Source organism: Caretta caretta, chromosome 1 (assembly GCF_965140235.1).
Source record: "Caretta caretta isolate rCarCar2 chromosome 1, rCarCar1.hap1, whole genome shotgun sequence".
NCBI lineage: Eukaryota > Metazoa > Chordata > Testudines > Cheloniidae > Caretta > Caretta caretta.
In genome coordinates this window covers 31,262,419-31,280,524 of record NC_134206.1, presented here as the reverse complement: position 1 = coordinate 31,280,524, position 18,106 = coordinate 31,262,419, and the positions used below count along the sequence as shown (strand labels likewise).

The 18,106-nt window shown below is 40.1% G+C and overlaps 1 protein-coding gene across 5 annotated transcripts in view; it reads right to left on the bottom strand.

Annotated features, from left to right (window-relative positions):
* CNTN5 (contactin 5) overlaps window positions 1–18,106 on the bottom strand; it is a 982,104-nt gene that overhangs the window by 854,078 nt on the left and 109,920 nt on the right. Inside the window, exon 2 of one of the 5 annotated variants that reach the window (XM_075126897.1) lies at window positions 17,902–17,952. The exons of the other annotated variants lie outside the window; for them this stretch is intronic. The gene's annotated coding sequence lies outside the window, so the exon portion shown is untranslated. The remainder of the gene's footprint in view (window positions 1–17,901; window positions 17,953–18,106) is intronic. 5 annotated transcript variants of the gene reach the window in all.

The window sequence follows — 18,106 nt, the reverse complement described above, 5'->3', positions numbered from 1 at the left end:
ATCAATCTAAAGCTGGATCCTGGCCTGTTAGGGCCATGTCACTCAGGAGAAAAACTTTGCACCTGACTCACTGAGCCTATCCCATGTCACAAGAGGTTCATTCTTGCTCATTTTCACTTTACTTTGCAGAGAGACGCTTTATGTTAGTTGGACCCTCTGATCCAACTGGGATGATCAGATTTTTTTTTTCTTTTCATCCCATTTTCCTCAGACTATGGTAGACAGTTGCCTAATAATTTATTACCTTCAGTAAGCCTTCTAATTAGTGGAAGCTGTTTCATTATTATTTCAGATTTACTTCACACCATTATATCTCTGTTTTAGAGAAGGAAAAATCACTTGAGATAAGAATCCCTTGTTTCATCAGAAGTGAGAATTAGTCTCATTCAGTGATGGAAATGGCAAAACAAACAAAACTACATTCTGGATCACTTTTTTTTCTCTCCTGGTTTCTGAGTCTTTAATGTGCACTGAAGTTCACATTTTCAGACTTGTCTGTGCAAAAATAACAACAAGAAACATACTTTTCATTTTAAAAAAAACCTGAGAATTTTCTATCATCATTTGACTCCAGAAGGTAGGGCTTTAAGAAAAACATCAAATATCATGAGACTCATGATAAAAATTGTGAGAGTTGGCAACACTTAGAACACAACCTCACTTAGAACAGTGAGGTTGCCATAGGCAAATCATTATATTAATTAAGGCATAGGCAAGTAAATTAGCTATAAGGAGAAAGATGTCAAGAAGAAAAATAAATCCAGGATTTCATCAGTTGGATACTGTAAGAGAAGGCAAGTGAGGAGTGAAATATAAAAACAAGTCTTCAGGCCTTAGGAACAAGGTGACTGGAGATATTGTCAACCATAATGGAAAACAAATGTAGTGGGGAGGGCTTGGGAGAAAAAGACCAATAGCTCAGGTGACATTTAAAGTGTGATCAGAGAGATAGGAGGAGAGCAAGGGTAGGGTGGGGCATGAAAGCCAGGAGAAGATAGGACACTGAATAAAGAATAATTTACAGTGTCAAGAGCAGCAGAAAGTTCAGGGAGGATGAGGTAGAGGCTTTTAAATTTGGACAGGAATGGGTCACTGGAGACTCTTGTGTGAATGATTTCAGTGGAGTGTGGGGATGCTGGGGTCGGTGGGGGGGTCAGAAGGTGCACTGGAAAGAATCTAGTAACAAGTTGGCAGTGTGGAAGACAAGCCATTAAAGGAGTGTGGTGCTAAATGGGAAAAAGGGAAGGAGCCAGTTCAAACGGGAGATGTTTAGGAAAAAGGGAATAAGGGTAGCATCAAGGGATGTTAGTAGCTGAGAGGTGGTGGGGTGAAGAGCATAGATGGAGGGATTGGAAGTCCTTTATTTTTATACCTATAATACCCCATCCCACAGCATCCTTCTACACACTTGACCTATGCCTTTAATGTCTGTTAGCATACTGCAGGCATACTGCCTAAATTCTGTCAATATAATAGGCAAAGCTACGTGTTTGCCCTATGAATTTGTCTTATGGCAATATAGAGTGCATTGTAGCTTTTGTGGATCTAAGACATCAACTTATTTTCTGTATAGTTAATATACGTTGTCCTGGTTCCTCCCCCCCCCCCCATTCCTTTTGTTCTCTATTTTTGTTTCCTTATTCAGAAGTGCTCCTCTGTCTAACATAAGAGCCTGTAACAGATTCTTCCTGAAAACTGCATTAGTACTAAATGGCCTGAAATCAGGATGCCTAATGGAACTGACAAACTCATCACTAGTCTTTATGTCAAAGAGGTCAGCGAATGATTTTGCCACACTCAGTACAAACCCATAAAAATAACGCTCCTTTGCAGGAAAAAAAAATGTCATAGCATTGTTAAGAACAAATCCTCTGTTTTTTATTACACAAAGCATTTACAGTGGGCATGCTTCTATGAACTAGCTATTGATGCTGTCTACTTGTATTTGCAAGGCTGCCAATAGAAAATAAGAGTGAGGAAAGCGTCATTCCCACCCAAGGTTGATATCAAAAGATCACTGATGAGTGAAGTATCTTTCCTTACTTTAAAAAGGCCTTATCTCAGACCATGGCCTATATACACTAAAATCGGCCCTTTTCCTAGCTCAGTGAGAGTTTGCCTAATAAAAAGGTTGGGAGAAGAAAACCAAACAGAAAATGCTATTACCCGCTTTCCCAGCCTGCCTCGTAAATTGAGCATGTTATCAGGTACAAGCCACAAAAAGGCAGTAAGGGTATTTACCAGTAGCTTCATGTGAGGTGCAGCATGTCTCATTCTAACAATTAAGGTACATATATGGCCCCTTCATCATTGTATCTAAGCGCCTGACAATCTTTAATGGATTTATTCTCACAACACCCTTGTGACATAAGGAAGAACTATAATATCCCATTTACAGGCGGGGAAATAGGCAGAGAGCTACTAAGGGCCTAAAGATTCAGAGAAGCACCTAGTGGGATTTTCAAAAGCAGCTTGGTGCCTAACTCAAAATTGATTTCAGACCTATGGGCTTATCTACACAGAGAGGTAGTTCCCAGTAAGACAGGGTGTGACTCTACTGTGTGTGAGCTTGCCATGCACTTTGACATATTCCCATTTCAGAGAGAAGTACATCAACCACACTAAGGAACTTTTAGTACACATGAGCAGCGTCCATGTGGCCAGTTAATGTGCTGTAGAGTGGCTTGCCAGGCACTAGCTCTCCAGGTTGACGAGCCCTGATTGTCTTGCCAATAGAAACACAGTGGCAAGTGTCCTAACCTCTCTTGATTTTAGTGAGAGTAGAGGTGTGGCCAACACCTCTCAAGAGATGCTCAGCACCATACAGGATCTTGTCTTATCTTATTAGCTGCTCAACCCTTAAATTATCTTTTTTTTTCTGTTCTCAGCTCTTCTCACAGCAGTGGAGAAACCTGCACACCCCAAGCATTTTGTCACTCCTGGGTGGAAGCAAGTATTAGTTTCCCAGTGAGCAAAGTGCTTCATCAGATCATCGGGCTCCAACAGTGCCCAGCTCTCTCAAAAATCGAGCAGCAACCCCAAGCTGTCCAAACCACGAAACACTCAGGGGAGGAAAGAAGGTCCAGAGGCGCGGCCAATGATGTGCATTTCAAATTACCATTTCACCTCCCTTTTTCAAGTTCACAGCAAAAGCCAACCAAACTAAACCCTAGTGTGCTTCAGCTGGAAACCAGCCTTCAAAGACATGAACAAAAAACTAAAAAGTACAGTTCATAGGGAGAAACAGTTTAAAAGCATAAAATCACTTCGTGGTTCAACAGCACCACAGGCGTGTTAATTAACTAAATAAATAACATGAATTTCTAGAGGCCCCCTTTCATTTTTTTTTCATTGCTTCATTAAAACTTGTTCTTTGGTAACAAAGAAAAATCCTCAACAACAATAGCAAAACACTGCCTTCTTCAATATTTCAGTGGAAGGATGTGTGCTTTATGTCACCTGGCCAAGAAAGAAAGGAAGAGAGAGAGAGAGAGAGATGCTTCAAGTGGTGTGTCAAGGTTCCTTCCCCACTCTGAACTCTAGGGTACAGATGTGGGGACTTGCATGAAAGACCCCCTAAGCTTATTCTTACCAGTTTAGGTTAAAAACTTCCCCAAGGTACAAACTTTGCCTTGTCCTTGAACAGTATGCTGCCACCTCCAAGCGTTTTAAACAAAGAACAGGGAAAGAGATGACTTGGAGATGTCTTCCCCCAAAATATCCCCCCCAAGCCCTACACCCCATTTCCTGGGGAAGGCTTGATAATAATCCTCACCAATTGGTACAGGTGAACACAGACCCAAACCCTAGGATCTTAAGAACAATGAAAAATCAATGAGGTTCTTAAAAGAAGAATTTTAATTAAAGAAAAGGTAAAGAATCACCTCTGCAAAATCAGGATGGTAAATACCTTACAGGGTAATCAGATTCAAAACATAGAGAATCCCTCTAGGCAAAATCTTAAGTTACAAAAAGACCCAAAAGCAGGAATACACCTTCCCTCCAGCAGAGCTTATTTTACCAGCTGTCAAGGTTCCTTCCCCACTCTGAACGCTAGTGTACAGATGTGGGGACCTGCATGAAAAACCTCCTAAGCTTATCTTTACCAGCTTAGGTCAAAACCTCCCCAAGGTACTCCCCACCTTTTGTCCTTGGATTGGCCGCTACCACCACCAAACAAATACTGGTTACTGAGGAAGAGCTGTTTGGAAACGTCTTTCCCCCCAAAATACTTCCCAAAACCTTGCACACCACTTCCTGGACAAGGTTTGGTAAAAAGCCTCACCAATTTGCCTAGGTGACTACAGACCCAGACCCTTGGATCTTAAGAACAATGAACAATCCTCCCAACACTTGCACCCCCCCTTTCCTGGGAAATATTGGATAAAAAGCCTCACCAATTTGCATAGGTGACCACAGACCCAAGCCCTTGGATCTGAGAATAATGAAAAAGCATTCAGTTTTCTTACAAGAAAACTTTTAATAGAAATAGAAGTAAATAGAAGTAAAGAAATCACCTCTGTAAAATCAGGATGGTAAATACCTTACAGGGTAATTAGATTCAAAACATAGAGAATCCCTCTAGGCAAAACCTTAAGTTACAAAAAAGATACACAGACAGAAATAGTTATTCTATTCAGCACAATTCTTTTCTGAGCCATTTAAAGAAATCATAATCTAACACGTACCTAGCTAGATTACTTACTAAAAGTTCTAAGACTCCATTCCTGGTCTATCCCCGGCAAAGACAGAATATAGACAGACACACAGACCCTTTGTTTCTTTCCCTCCTCCCAGCTTTTGAAAGTATCTTGTCTCCTCATTGGTCATTTTGGTCAGGTGCCAGCAAGGTTACCTTTAGCTTCTTAACACTTTACAGGTGAGAGGAGCTTTCCCCTGGCTAGGAGGGATTTCAAAGGGGTTTACCCTTCCCTTTATATTTATGACACCAGCCATCAAACAAAAGAAAATCTAACACATTTTCTAGCTAGATTACTTACTAACTTTACAGGATTTGTAAGGCTTGCATTCCTGATCTGTTCCCAGCAAAAGCATCATACACATAGCCCAAACCCTTTGTTCCCCTTCCTCCAGATTTGAAAGAATCTTGTCCCCTCATTAGCCAGTTTGGGTCAGATGCCAGCGGGGTTACCTTAGCTTCTTAACCCTTTACAGGTGAAAGGATTTTGCCTCTGGCCAGGAGGGATTTTATAGCACTGTATACAGAAAGGTGGTTACCCTTTCCTTTATATTTATGACATGGTGATCCTGCATTTTTCTGATGCAGGGTACATTAAGCATTCCTTAGGTGACTAGACTTTCCGACTCCTTTGACAATGTTAATAGACCAGTACGATGACTAGAAGACACAATAAAGGGCTATTCTAGAAGTCTCTAATGACCATAATGAGCAGCCATAATCATTGTATTCATGGTACAATGCCATTTTAAATATGTTTTGTACTTCTTAAAGTTCAAAATAAATTTGTAAATGTGACATTTTGCTGCTCATTTTTCTAACTGCAGTCGTAGTAAATTAATCCTACATCTGCAAAAGGACAGACCAGCTAATGTCCAAGCACTGACTGCTTGACACTACTGTCATCTTTCTGTCATTAACGTTTTTATTCAGCATAACCAAGCTTGGTGAACAGACGTTAGTGGTCTTTGAAGAAATGGATGAAAGACATGCTTGATTACAAAAAGGGCTCCCACCAGGCAGTATGTGTTTACAGAACTGAAAGACTGCACTTTATCTGCACTGAGGAAAATCCATACCAAAATCATCACATTGTGGCACTCAGGGATGTCACTGCAACATCAGCTGGCAAATGCCATCATCTTTTTGTAGCTATTATATCTGTGGCATGTTCAAGGCAGGAAAATGAGGTTGTATACTTTTTGTGGGAACAGGTGCTAACATGACCACGTACCAGGGGTGAAAGTAACTTAAAGGACTTACCAGTATGCAGGGTGGCCAGGATCCTGGGCAAGGTGTGTGGGGGGGCGGGCCCTCAGGTGGAAGGGGCGGGGCTGGGGCCAGAGTGCCCTTCAGCACTGCCCAACCTGCACTGTCCATGACTCTGGCAGCGATTTAAAGCTCCAGCCACTGCTGGTAGCTCTGGGCCCTTCTAAATTGCCAGGCCCTGGGGCAGCTGTCCCTTTTGACCCCCCCCCAGTGAGCAGCCCTGCTATTTTCTTACCAGTACGCCATACCGGCCCATGTCAGCCCACTTTCACCTCTTCCATGTACACACATACAGACACACAATCACGTCCAATACTCTTGTATCATTAGAGATCCAACACTCTGCATCATGCTCTGCAGCAGCTCAGGGACTCTCTGATTCTATCAGCACTTCTGTAGTTCCCAGGTTACTGCGGTATGGTGACCTTAAAAAGACACATGGTTACCATGATTAAGTGTCATAGATGGACAAAGGTTTCAATGGTTAATTACCAATAGTCACCAACAATATCAACATCTGGATGAGAACAATGTCATGACAATTGCACCACAGTTTACTGAATAAACCATGAAATGCGTGTAAATCTGATCTGAACTGAGTGATTCCCCAGAGAAAATTTGAATCTACTGGGTTGGTGACGTATATGGTTGAAAGGGTACAGAGCATGTATGTTGGATAAAATGAAAAAGCTAGACATTTACAACACCATGAGTGATGACTATCCTAAAAACAGAGAAGAAGGCCAAAATGTAACACTGCCATTTAGGTGTGATCACCTGTCACTCAAAATTCTGACTGCAGAGACTGCTACAAGGGAGGAAATTAGAAAAACACAAATGAGAGAGAATGAGAGCATGCATTAACAGTGGTGTCGGCTAAGGCTAAAGTTATTGTAATCAGAGGGGGAGCTGGCAGCAACCCCTATATTTAAATAGCCTAAAAATCTCCATTATGAACAGTTTCTTGCAACCTTTTTTTGAGAAGCTGTGAGATCTCCTATAGCTGCAGTTGGCCATTGAAATTTGGAAGAGGGAAAGTGTGATACAGACGCCCATTTGTGGTTCATTACTCTGTGTCAACAACTCTTGTCCAGACTGACATACTCATTACACCTCACACGCTGGTGTCATGATATTTATTTAAAAGGTGACATGCAATATATCATTTGAAATCTAATAACACACAGGTCATTAATGTCACTGTGAAATGCCTGTAACAACTTGGAAGGTGAAACTATGGATACTCTCTGATATTATGTCCTGAAGACAAACAGACAAAGATGACAAAATAGATTTCTTCTACATAAAGTGGAAAGAAAATAGGATGGAAGATTCCCTGTCCTGGAGAGAGGGCTCTGTCCTGTTGCCTCCAGGTCAGCCAGTTGCTAACCCTCCTGTAGCTTTGTAAGGGGAGAGGTCTGTCCCTGACCAACCCCGTATTCACATCACATTATTGTAATAATCTTTGTACAAAATATGCCTCGTGAGGTATCATTTGAAAATGAAAAGAAGTACTTGTGGCACCTTAGAGACTAACCAATTTATTTGAGCATGAGCTTTCGTGAGCTACAGCTCACTTCATCGGATGCTCACGAAAGCTCATGCTCAAATAAATTGGTTAGTCTCTAAGGTGCCACAAGTACTCCTTTTCTTTTTGCGAATATAGACTAACACGGCTGTTACTCTGAAACCTGTCATTTGAAAATGGTAACTCACTGATCTCTAATATTCTTGCATGATATACGTACATGATGTGTATTAAGAGTTATGGAATTATAAATAGTAAGTTTAAACCAGGCAAGTCCGGGGGATTTGGTAACCAGCTCTGCTCTAAACAAAGAAATGTATTGACCAGCCTAGTCAGCAGGCAGAGACAATGAAAGTCTGTTTTAAATATCAGGTAAACAAAGCTATCAAGCAAACAAGTTGGGGAGGAAACAGCATGGTGTTCACATACCCAGTAGGCCCATATGCTCAGGGTTTAGCTGATCACCATATTTGGGGTTGGGAAGGAATTTTCCTCCAGGGCAGATTGGAAGAGGCTCTGGGATTTTTTTTTTTTTTTGCCTTCCTCTGTAGCATGGGGCATGGGTCGCTTGCTGGAGGATTCTCTGCACCTTGAAGTCTTTAGACCATGATTTGAGGACTTCAATAGCTCAGACATAGGTGAGAGGTTTATTGCAGGAATGGGTGGGGAGGTCAGACTAGATGATCATAATGGTCCCTTCTGACCTTAATATCTATGAGTCTATGAGTCTGGGTTTTTACTTTTCACAGAATCCATTGGAAAGGTTTACTGGTTTACAAAGATGGGGGAGGGGCGGAAGTTCAAGTGATAAGTATTGAATCAACTGATTGTGTACAACATTAATGTATTGTATGAGTGTACAGAATGAGGTCTTTTCTGAAAGCTAATGACCCACTGGCAATTAATATCATTTTTGTATTAGCACTGTACAAGGAAATATGGATACTGAATTATATTATGCTTTAAAGTCTGTGGCCAAACAGGGAGAACAGAGCTCTTGCAAGTTGAGAAAAATGTGTCCTTCAAACAAAGGGAACTGCATGTAGGTGAGAAACCATCTTGAAAAAAGGCTGTACCTTGCTAGACTAAGTTTTAGACTTTTAGATGTGTGTTTTCACTTTTATTTGCTTGTAACCTTTTCTAACTTTATTCCTTTTACTTTACCTATCATTTAACCTATGTCCTGGTGTAAATAAATTTGTTTTATTTGTATTACAAAAAACAATTCACTGCTGTGTTTAAATGGAAGGGTGTAATTACCCCAGTTAAGTTATAAGCTGTGATGTGCTTTTGTGTCTTTAGAAGAACAAACAAGACTTATTCTTTCTCTGAACCATGCAGGAGAGGGCTGAACATTGCAGAGCACAGGGTTTTGGGGAAAATTGGGAAGGGGCATGTGCTGGGGTCACATTGCGGATTGTAACCAAGGCTGGTGGAAACCAGAGTGAGGCTGTAGACAGGCTACTGTGGTCAGAATTGCTGAACCATGGCTGTCCCCATAGCACATGGACATCCTGAGTGGAGATAGGTGTCTCCTTCCAACTGCTTGCAAACACACAAGGAGACAAACTTTAGGTTGCACAGGCAGCTTAATTTCTAGCATTTTTCAATGTTCAAGCATTTGACTTTGCAACCTAAATAATACTCTTTTAACAAAGATATTTGGTATGTAATCATATATAGAACAGTGATATTTATATATTGACATATTTAAAGATAGATCTGTGAGCTGTACCTAAGGCTGAAATAACGTTGTTCTGTGTGACTCCAGAAGGGTGACAAAGGACCAGAATTAAAAAGGGAATTAGCATTGCCTGAGGAATGCCGAGCACTGACTCCATGAGCAATTCATGACCATGAAGCCACACTTATTTATTTTCCCTTTAGCATTGGGCTAAACTGATTTAACTAAGCAGGCAAGTACCCAGTCAATTTATATCTCCCCCTTAGATAAAACAAATGCAATGAAATCTCTCCATTAATGGAGATGAAGAGAAGACAGGCCTTTCTGGGTGAAAAGTACTCAGAGCTTTATCCCGATTTCAATTTATAGTGCAAAACAAGTGTAAGTTATTCCTGGTTAACATTAGTGTAATAAAAATAAATATCGGCCTCCTGATTTTACAGTGAAGACAGATAGACATGTATCAAGACTTTTAATTCTAGTATTTGGCAGCTAGATACCAGAGAGACTGATGCACTTGTGAAACAGATGGATAGATCCATCAAAGACTTTAAGGCCCAGATTTTATATAGGTTTGTATTCTCACTGAAGTTAATTGCTTTCTTGAGAATTTTGCATCTCTTAGCCTTATGGGACTGAGCCAAGAGTCAGTGAAGCACATACGTATGTCCCACCCTATTCAGCAAAGCACACCCATCGATTTCAATGGGACTTAAGTGCATGCTTAAAGTTGTGTATGTGCTTAAGGGCTTTGCTGAATCAGGCCATCTTAGTTTCAGAAAACAGCAATTTAGAAATGGAGGGAGAGGATTATGCAGCTAGGTGACAAATTAATGCAGTACCACACAATTTAAATCTAGGTTTTGATTATTGCTTTGGAAAAAAAAAAAACATTGGGCATGCATAATGTATCGAGGAACAACAAATCTGAAATATTTCTGTCTCAACTGAGTTTGCTATAAAATCCAGGCTCTATTAGAGCAGGGGGGAAGTGCTGCAAAACCAAATATTAAAAGAAACTCTCCATGAACTACAAAAACAACAAATAAAAAGATCAATAAAACAGTTTTGTTTTTATTTAAATATTTTCATATTTAGAACCCAACACTGGAGTGAGAGCTAGGCAAACTCTTCAGAGTGAATATTTCATTCCATGCATGTAGCCCCTTTATTCTGTTCATAAGTTGTTCACAAACAGATTTTGACTTTTGACAATTAGTCTGGTGTTCCTGACTGTTCAATGAGAAATTAATCTAAACAAATTTCAGCCTATGGGTTGTTTGTGGGATATACACTTTGCATTTTCAGCTACTGACTACCTGTTTTTTGGGACGGGTAATTGCTCCCATGGTATTGTGTCTTCTCCTTCATTAAGTAACTGAGATGTATTAACAAGTAATGGAAGAGATTTCAAGTTGGCTATGTGAATGATTTCAACATGAATGTCCACATATGACTATGTATTTGAATGAGAATCTGTGAGGCTTTCACTTTATGTAAGCATTCTTGCAAATAAAAAAAAACCAATCACTTATATTAACACTCACCAAAAACTCATTAAATAAAAAGCTGCAAACATCCATAGATGTGAATTAGTTAATTTCATTCAAATAAATGTTTTTGGATATTTTTAAAGCTCTTCTATAGCTCTAACTGCAGCACTGAGGATGTATATTGAGAAACAGTGTAAAAATAGCTAGAAATCAGTTTTAAACAAAACAAAACTAACTAATCTTCCTTAGGGGCAGGGACATTTGGAAAGTGCCTAGCAAATTGTGGTGGTATAATATGTAACTATATAACGAACAAATAAACAGATAGTAATTGTCCAAGATGAATGGAATGCAAGAAGTCAACAAAACCAAAAATGGTAAAAAGTAAGCTGGATTTAAAAATTCCTTCCGTTTTAATTATCTAATGTCTTATTAGTAACATTGGTTAGGACTTCTTTTCTAATTTATTATTTTAAACGCAAATGTATGAGTAGTCATATGCTAAGCATAATATATGGGGTTTATTTCTAAACTCAGTTAGGTGGGTATAAAATTGCAATAAATCCAGTGAATTCAATAAAGTTGTATCAGATTTATGGCATACTATTGAGGCATGGTCCCTTTAAGCTTGCATGCAATTATCACATACAGTACTTAAACAAAATTAACAGACTTTCAAAGCCTTTATCCGTTCTACCTTTGCAAATAAAATTAAATGCAAAGTTATGTCACTGCAAGCAGAAGACATTTGTACAAGGATCCCATAATCAAGTTAATTCTTAGCAAACATCTGCACGTATAAACCAGTTGACATTTTTTTGGTCACAGGAAAACAATTTAGCTTGTGAAAGCATTGCATAAGCAATGCAAACAGATCTTCAAAACGTTCAAGATGTAGACTATATATCTTGTAAATCTGTACCTAGCCCAGTGGGATAGTAGCATTCACTGCAATAAATCTGGACAATTACTGGTATAAAAAAATTAACAAGTAGGAATAATTCCTTGAACAAAAACACTCAGCATTATTTTTGTTAATGTTGTTCTAATTACTTATGGCTGAGACCATGGTCATCATCTAGCTTGTGTTTAAATAAAGGAGAGTAAGATCAAGCAAATATTTGTTATATAAAAGCATTGACCCCCCTATTCCCAAATATGGGAGAGTGATAAAGTAAATGGGATCATTCTCTACAACCTTATGAAGCATGTCAGTGACTGGAGATAAGAGTTGTCTGAAAAATGGTATTTGTTTTCCACAATCCCAGCAGTTTAACAATGGAATTGGAAGGATTTAAATCTGGGGAGGTTTCCAGGGCTCTGGAGGTGTGGGTTAGACCCAAAGGAGGGCCATCTGGTCTCCCCAGGGAAGTGATACAGGGAGACAGGGACCAGGTGGAAAAGAAATTCTAGTAAATAGTATTAGACAAGAAATGCACAAAAAAGAAACAACCCCCCATGTTATTAAATTACAGTATAGAAGCATCTCCTAAAGAGTAATTCAGTAACATAAGGGTAACAGAGGGAGGTCCTTTGGATCACTACGTAAAAGAATGCTTGACAGAGCACAGCAGAGGTCTGTTGAATGTCACTGAAACTTTAAAAAATAAGGCTCTTGGGTGATCATCAAGAGAATAATAATTGTAGCTAAAGAATGAGTGCAAAAAAGCACCAAGATAAACTCAGAACCCTGGGAAGAAATGGGCTTTGGGAAATAAGTAAGTCATTTAAAGGAAGAGAGTGAGGTGTTAAAGGGAGCATTTATGCAGATGTTAAAAACTTCAGAATGCTGAAAGGATTAAGCAGGCTGGTGTCGTAAAAGTATTGGACATAACATTAAATAAGAAGGGAAAAAAGAATGCTTGGTTTGATAAAAAAAAATGGTTATAGCAGTCTTGTCCAGTGGAACCCTGGTAGTCAAACAAATTATGCAAGGGGAGGTCAGGTAGTGACAACTATCACTGTGCTTTCATCCCCAGAAATCTTTACAGCCATTCTGAAGGAAAACTGGCCCTTTCCCTGTAAATAATCAATTGTAAATGACTGCTGTAGGCAGAGAGACAATCTGATTGGAATCATTTGACTATGGACAATTTAGTCTAAATCACTAAAAGGAAAAAAGGAGCTTCCATCTGAACTTCACAATCCTTACTTGTACATCTGGAGGCAGACATCTGGGTACAGTAGCATACAAAATAATTAGAGCAACGCAAGGGGTGTTGGGCAAAATATTTAAAAGAAATGCAAATATATTTGTATAATTATGCAAGGTTTTAAGGACTTAAAAAAACACTCGGCTTGTAAAACCCTATTTTGTACATCTAAAATGAATTCACTTTTAAAAGATTTAAATAAAAATCCATTGAATCTTTCATTCAAAGGTGCAAAAACCTGACAGATACATTTTGAGCAGCTACCAATATTTCCTGGTAGTCTGCCAATTTTTCTTTTTCCTCGAACACAGATAGCTGGCATTACCAGGCTCTGAATGGTGTGATGAAGTTCAACACCTTTTGAAATAAAGACTAGAGAACATGGCTGTGGCTGTGGCAGGGACAGCCAGAACAGGATAGTAGGACCAGGATAGCAGGAAGAGACTCTGGATCCTTTTGTAGTAATGAACCCCCAGCTGAAAGAACTGCAGGACTAGAATGAAAAATTAAAAAGACACTCTGGAGTAACAGCAATGGAAGGGGAAGGTCACAAGAATATCAATGTTAGGAACATCAATCCTTAAGGTGGCTTTGAGTGGTTAGGCCAGGGATCGGCAACTTTTGGCATCCATTGCCCCGCACCGCTTCCCGCAGCCCCCATTGGCTTGGAGCGGCAAACTGCGGCCAGTGGGAGCTGCAATCGGCTGAATCTGCGGATGCGGCAGGTAAACAAACCGGCCTGGCCCCCCAGGGGGCTTACCCTGGTGAGCCGCGTGCCAAAGGTTGCCAATCCCTGGGTTAGATAATCACTTTGATATGGGGTACATGGAAGCTCTTGAAGCAAAAAACAACTATACTTCATGTGAAAATTAATAGGGCTAACATGATTTTATGGCAAATAAAGGGTAAGAGTTACACTATGGAAGGAAGGTGCATTCCCTTGGAACATTTATATCATAAAAGGGGTAAAACAAATGTAAAGCCTTGCACCCTGTGGGCCGCAGGTTGCCCACCACTGCATTACATGAACAAGCATCTCTGCCAGAAGTAGCATCTAGGGTATTGTATTTTGAAAATCAACAAAGAAAGAATTTACTGGTAAAGAGTTTTAAACTATTTTATATGCATGATGTTGTAAATGTTTTCCAATGTAGAAGATAAAGTTAATTTCCTATTATCAAGCAGCTGGAGTAGCTCCTGAGCATGAGTGCCAACTCAAGGCAGACTGTCAAGAAACAGGCCACAAACCCCAAGTTGGTTGTGAGTTTTATACTTAGATTTCACCAACCAAGTACTAAGTCTGAACTTCTCAAGCACTGTAACATCATAACCATGGAGTCACAGACAGTCCCCTTGAGTACTCTGGTCTCTCCTGCAATCAAGGCAAAATTGCTTTTGTGATACATGGTCCCTTATACCAAAAATCACAGTAATATTCAGTCCCAAAGGACTTAGAAATAAGAATTACAAAGTTAAAGCAGGTAAACCTACACACAAAAATGAGTTACAGTGTTAGGTTCCAAAAGGTAATAGAAGCTGCAGAGATATGCAACCTTTCTATGGCCTTCAGAGCAGTGGTTCTCAAAGCTGGTCCGCCACTTGTTCAGGGAAATCCCCTGGCAGGCCGGACCAGTTTGTTTACCTGCTGCATCCGCAGGTTCAGCCAATCGTGGCTCCCACTGGCCACAGTTCACTGCTCCAGGCCAATGGGGGCTGCGGGAAGGGCGGCCAGCACATCCCTTGGCCTGCGCTGTTTTCCGCAGCCCCCATTGGCCTGGAATGGCGAACCGCGGCTAGTGGGAGCCGCAATCGGCTGAACCTGCAGACACGTCAGGTAAAAAAAAACAGTCCGGCCCGCCAGGGGCTTTCCCTGAACAAGTGGCGGACCGGCTTTGACAACCACCCCTTTAGAGCTAAGCCAGCTAAGCATTCTAGGGGGAGGGCATTCTGCACCAAAAAATAAAAAATCCTGCACACAATATTTTAAAATTCTGCAAAATGCTGCATAATCATGCCAGTTTCAATTATTTTGGTAATTTATTTCAAATACCTGTCAGCAAATATATATGTAACAATACAGACACACACAAAAATTCCCCCAGGAGTAGCAGCACTGCAGCCCATTTCCGTGGGGGAAAGAAAATTCTGTGCACACAACATTAATTTCTGCAAAATTCTGCATTGCGCAGTGACACAGAATTCCCCCAAGGATAGCTTATGCTTAGAAATATTAGCCTCTCCAAATTCCAAGCAGCACAATGATACAGTTGCTTCTGTATTCCCTTCCCCCAGAATTCAAACTGAAAGGACAAGTGTTTGCACTTGACTTCTCTTTATGGGTGGTGATGGAAAGGGAGGTTGCAATCAGCAAAGTCTTTGTCCTTTGATGTTTCACAATGGCTCAGTTGGTTTCAATAGGCCTTTCTGTGCACAGGACCAGCACTTCACACTAATTAATGCTTCTTTCCTGTGTGGTGAGTTACACAGTTACAGAAATTTACAATGAAAATATTCAGTATAAGTAAGATACAGATGTTATAAGTGAGATTACTACATGCAGCATCCTACAAGCATTTCATCAAGTCTAAACACTAAAAACATTGTTAAAAACTTCACTCGGAAGTCATTTCTCATTTTGTATGTGTGTGCAGCTGACTGTTCCTTTCTAAGTAGAGTACTTTGCATTTGCCCTTATTGAATTTCATCCTATAAGCACTCACAAACCCTCCCAAGTTGGTATCATCCACAAAGTTTATAAGTGTACTCTGTATGCTATTATTTAAATCATTGATGAAGGTATTGAACAGACGCAGACCTGATCCCTGTGGGACCCCACTTGATATGTCCTTCCACTTTACTGATTTCCAACCGGTTATAAACCCACCTCATAGTAGCTCCACTTAGGCTGTATTTCCCTAGTTTGTTTATGAGGCGGCCATGCAAGACAGTATCAAAAGCCTTACTAAAGTCAAGATAATACACATCTACTGCTTTCCCTCCCCCACATCACAAGGCTTGTTACTCTGTCAAAGAAAGCTATCAGGTTGGTTTGACATGATTTGTTATTGACAAATCCATGCTGACCATTACTTATCAACTTCTTATCTTCTAGGTGTCTGCAAATTGATTGCTTAATTATTTGCACCATTATCTTTCCAGATACTGAAGTTAAGTTGACTGGTCTGTAATTCCCCAGGTTATCTTTATTTTCCTTTTTATAGATGGGCACTATATTTGCCCTTTTCCAGTCCTCTGGAATCTCTCCCGTTGTCCATGACTTTTAGAAGATAATCACTAGTGGCTCAGATATCTCCTCAGTCAGTCAGCTCTTTGAGTATTCTAGGATGTATTTCGTGAGGCCCTGATGACTTGAAGACATCTAACTTGTCTAAGTAATTTTTAACTTACTCTTTCCCTATTTTAGCCTCTGATCCAACCTCATTTTTCCTTGCATTCATTCAATTAGATGTGCAATTGCTACTAAACTTCTTGGTGAAAACTGAAACAAAAAAGTCATTAGCACTTCTGACATTTCCACATTTTCTGTTATTGTTATTGATCATTTATCTCTGATCTATTTGCATGCTGCCAGTTGGCATTCCATACACAAAACAGAGGTCCCCAAAGCCATTTTGGGCAGCCCTCAGAGACTTATGGAGAACTAAGCAGATACAAGGTCTCCGCTATAATTTTGGACTTATAAGCTTTGACTCACCTGTTATGCATATTACCTGCTTTAACATCTCAATAACTCTAATTTATTTTCCTTAGGTATTCAATCTTTTATTTAGTTTACTCAGGAAATTGGCTATAGGCATTGGTTTTGGTGTGTGATCCGAAGTATCCATTGACTTGGGGTGATGGACCAATGCTTTGGGGTTGGAGGACCCTAATGTGAAGTGATATTGGTTTTAATAATCTTTCATTGTAAAGTCCAATTTGTCTTTGTGGTAAAGAATCATAATGTTTTCCAAAATCCCCACCCCCACCTCCCCAAAAAACACTCCCCCCCTCCAGTAGATTGAGGGGATAACCTATACTAATATAACACAAATATAAAAATGAAGGATTGCTGTATGGTAAGACCTAAAGCTTTGATAGCTACATATTGTAATTAGGGATAGTGAATGAGTATAGATAAGGTAACACTTAGGCCAAGGCCTTGTCTGGAATGAGTGTGTGTTTACCAGTTCTTCTTTGATATAAATTGATGATTTGCTTAAAGTGATATGATTGCTGGTAAGATAAGTAATGGGTCGTGCTGGAAGATGCAAGTGAGAGGTACACAAATATGTAATAATAAATAAAATCCCTTTTTTTCTGGGAAGACCTAGGAACAGGGTGACAAAGAACATCATGACACAAAATCAGCATAAAAATGCAAAAGTTGGATAACTGAAGCATGTGCATGCATAATGTCCAGGGTACATTAAAATCAAAAGGGTTGATGTGCTAAAAGAAGATTGGATAAAGATTAAGTAATCTGTAATGTAGAAATGTCTAATATATATAAGTGAACAAGGCCCAAACTGCAGAAAAACTGGACCAGAAACTGAAGGAACAGGACTGAAGGACCAGACCAGTATATCAAAGGAGGCAAGGAAGGACTTCCCCAGAATGTGGTAAGTTAGGTCCCTATCAGTTCCATCTTGTTTGTTGTTATTGTCTGGCATAAATTTATGTACAGACACTATAAATGTCAACGATTCTGTCTGAATTTGTATAATAACGGTGACTCAGTTTCCCACATTCATCCCCAAACAAAACCAAACTGGCAGCCCTTCTGAAGAAGAAAAGGGTGGAGAAGCAACAGCTTAATGCCCTGAAAGACTCTACGGAGTGGGGAATCCAGTCCAAGCAAGTAGGAGGAAAAAAAGTCTAGCCACATCTACCTACAAATTCCATGGAGCTTGAGGGTTTTCAAATGTGTGAACTGCATCACTCCAGTGCATGATGTTCATGCAGCGTTCCACTGGAAGCCGATACACTCCCTGCTTTTGGGTGGACTCAGTATTATAGGCGAACCTTTCACACAGCCCAAATGTTTTTCCTCAAAGTAAAGAAAAATATCTTACCTGGGATATATGGATGGGAGAACTGGCCCAAGACTTTGTCCAAACCTGGAACTGAACACAATCTTTTCTGAGTCGTCATAAAACAGACATACCAAAATAGAAAGGGTGAAACCCTGTCCCCACTGAAGTCAGTGGGGCCAGGGTTTCACATCATGATAGCAGCTATTCTCCCTGTATGTCCACCTTGGTGGAGCAGGAGGAAGGG